The 3,218-nt window shown below is 43.3% G+C and overlaps 1 non-coding gene across 1 annotated transcript; it reads left to right on the top strand.

The window, feature by feature from the left end:
• Window positions 1–898: 898 nt before the first annotated feature.
• Window positions 899–1,036, top strand: LOC119934579. Its single transcript, XR_005452973.1, has one exon. It is a non-coding gene; the product is annotated as a small nucleolar RNA SNORA7 (small nucleolar RNA).
• The last annotated feature ends 2,182 nt before the right edge of the window (window positions 1,037–3,218 follow it).

Genomic DNA, 3,218 nt, shown 5'->3' with positions numbered 1-3,218 from the left:
GTCTTAATCCCCATTTTATGGATGAGGGAACTGAGGCACAGAGAAGTGAAGTGACTTGTCCAAGATCACACAGCAGGCAAGTGACAGGGCCACTGTTAGAACCCAGGTCCTCTATTCACTTTATTCTACTCCCCCAAGCACTTACAACAGTTCTCTCTACAGAGTAAGTGCTCAGTAAATACTATCGATCAATTAATTGATTGGTGTGGGACGGATCCCAGAATTGCAAGAATGTCCTACCTAAATCATGATGTCTGTTCATTTTAGTTGCATTAGGTGGTCTCTTTCCATTTAATAAAATGCAGTATTTTAACTATTTGGGTGAGTGAAGGTAGTCTAGTGCACAGAAGCATAAGATTCCAGAAAATCGCTGTTTCTCTTTCTACCCTTGAGAAACATTAAGTAAATCAAACAGCACCTGACTGACCCGATTTATAGCCCCATCCCTAAAAACGACCACCTGCTATGTCTGAAGTCCTCCTAGGTAGACTATGATTAAAAGGGAGATACTATTGACATAAGCATGAGCGGCCTAATCAAATAATATTGATTTAGCAGAAATCTTCTCCAGGTGGCTGAACCGCGGCATACTTGTTTGGGCCTGACAAGAATCCTCTCCCAAAAATATAAATGTATTTAGAGAGTGGTTTGCTGAAAGTTAATTTAGAAGTCACAGAAATAGTCTTTGGATCCGGGTTGACAATTGACCTTTCAAGAAAGAAAGTCAGAAAGCCTGAGTTTTAGTCCCAGCTCTTCCCCTGGCTTGCTGGGTAAGCTTGGGTAAGTCACTTCACCTCTCCGGGCCTCAGTTTCCTCATCTAAAAAATGGGCAAAATATAGTTTATGAGACAGGGACTGTGCTTGTACTGATAATTATAGCATACAGTAAGCCTTGCATCCCCTCTCAGGGTCACACCTGGAGAATTTCCAGTCCTCTACCTGTCTCGACTATGGGAGGGAGAGTCAAGCAGAGGGATACCCATTCCATTCCTAGCTTGGGCAGTGGCTAGCGAGTGGAAGGCAATCGGCTACAAGTCAAAACTCACCCGTGCTGGACAACAGCGAGAAAGTCGAGGGCAGAGACTCAAGCTTACTGCGCGGAAGGAGGCGATTGTAAACCACTTCTGTATTTTTACCAAGAAAACTCTATGGATACACTGTCAGAATGATTGCAAATGGAGAGGGGGCATTCTGGGAGAAATATGTCTCTGGAATCGCTATGGTTGGAGATAACTCGACGGCAAAAGACAAGACAATCGAGAGCTTAGTAAACTGAGCTTAGCAAATTCATTCATTCATTCATTCAATCGTATTGATTGAGCGCTTACTGTGTGCAGAACACTGTACTAAGCGCTTGGGAAGTACAAGTTGGCAACATATAGAGACAGTCCCTACCCAACAGCGGACTCCTTGGCACATGATAAGTGTTTAACACATACCACCATCATTATTATTACTATTTGGAAAATAATGATGATTCGACAGCATAAGACTTGCATACATGCCATAATTTAAATTATAATTATATTTTCCTGTAACTAGCAATAATCAGCTACTTCCTTTCTATAACTCTCAGTTAAAGAGAAATGTGTTATTCGGTCAACCAAAATGGACTATAATTACAGATATCAGTGTCTGCAGTTCCTCACTGAAGGGGATTATATTTCCCTTGCAACGTTCTTTATATTGCATTTTGCCCTGAGGAGGCTAGAGGAGGCTCCATATGGTTAAGGGTTGGGTCAGATAATAATTGTAGTGTATGTTAAGCACCTACTATGTGCCAGACCTGTATTTACATCCATCTTAGAAAATAAGACCTTCTGACCCTCAAGCCCATGCTCTATCTACTACACCACGCTGCTTCTCTATTAAAAGGTAAGTGCTCAATAAATGTCATGGGTTGATAAAGAGATTGTACTATTGAATAGGGATGTCCAGCAGGAGGAAGACATAAACCAGGAGTCATGGATGGGAGAGGTAAGATGGAGAGGTAGTGAGAAATTAACTTGGGAGGAGAGTGGAGTGTTGCCAGAAATACCTGGTTGAGAGCCTTGAAGTTTTGTTTGCTGCAGGAGGCAATGGATAACCACTGGAAGTCTTTTAGGAGCGGGGAGACATACAGAAAATGATGTTTTAGGAAGATGCTCTGGTCAGTAGGGGAGCAGCGCTCAGTACAGTGCTCTGCACACAGTAAGCGCTCAATAAATATGATTGAATGAATGAATGAACCAGATAATGACTTTTAGACTGTGAGCCCACTGTTGGGTAGGGACTGTCTCTATATGTTGCCAACTTGTACTTCCCAAGCGCTTAGTACAGTGCTCTGCACACAGTAAGCGCTCAATAAATACGATTGATTGATAAGGAATGAGGCTGAGATAGAAATTGAGACCGTTTGAATAGAAAGGCAGGGGCTGATATTACAAGTGTGGTTGAGAAAGTACAGGCAGGATTTAGTTACAAACTGAATGAAAGAATCAACAGAAGCATGGCTCAGTGGAAAGAGCCCGGGCTTTGGAGTCAGAGGTCATGGGTTCAAATCCCAGCTCCGCCAATTGTCAGCTGTGTGACTTTGGGCAAGTCACTTCACTTCTCTGGGCCTCAGTTACCTCATCTGTAAAATGTGGATTAAGACTGTGAGCCCCCCGTGGGACAACCTGATCACCTTCCCAGTGCTTAGAACACTGCTTTGCACATAGTAAGCGCTTAATAAACGCCATTATTATTATTATTATCTAGGGTGGATACAATCACATCGGGTTGGACACAGTCCCTGTACCACATGAGGTTCTATAAAATGAGATAAGGTCACTGGAGTCCCAGAGAAGTGAAGTGATTTGCCCCGACGTCACACAGCAGGCAAGTGGCAGAGCCAGGAGTCCAATCCATCACCTTTGTGATTACAAGGCCCATGTTCAATCCACTAAGCCTTGCTGCTTCTCTAGTAGTCACATGGTCAGTGAGGGATGGATACAACGTTTCTGACTGTAATGGGTTCTCTCCGAGGCAAATTATCTGTTTTTATTGCACTTAGGAAGTAGCTGCCAGGGGTTGTCAGAGGTGGGGTTTAACAAATGGAAGTAATACTACTACTCTACTACTATCATAACCACTACTACCATGACTACTGCTACTACAGTGGGAAGAGCCCGGGCTTTGGAGTCAGAGGTCATGGGTTTAAATTCCGGCTCCGCCAATTGTCAGCTGTGTGACTTTGG

The sequence above is a fragment of the Tachyglossus aculeatus genome, chromosome 1, assembly GCF_015852505.1.
Source record: "Tachyglossus aculeatus isolate mTacAcu1 chromosome 1, mTacAcu1.pri, whole genome shotgun sequence".
Classification (NCBI taxonomy): domain Eukaryota; kingdom Metazoa; phylum Chordata; class Mammalia; order Monotremata; family Tachyglossidae; genus Tachyglossus; species Tachyglossus aculeatus.
The sequence above is the reverse complement of the archived record's forward strand: the minus strand, read 5'-3'. Positions and strand labels throughout refer to the sequence as shown.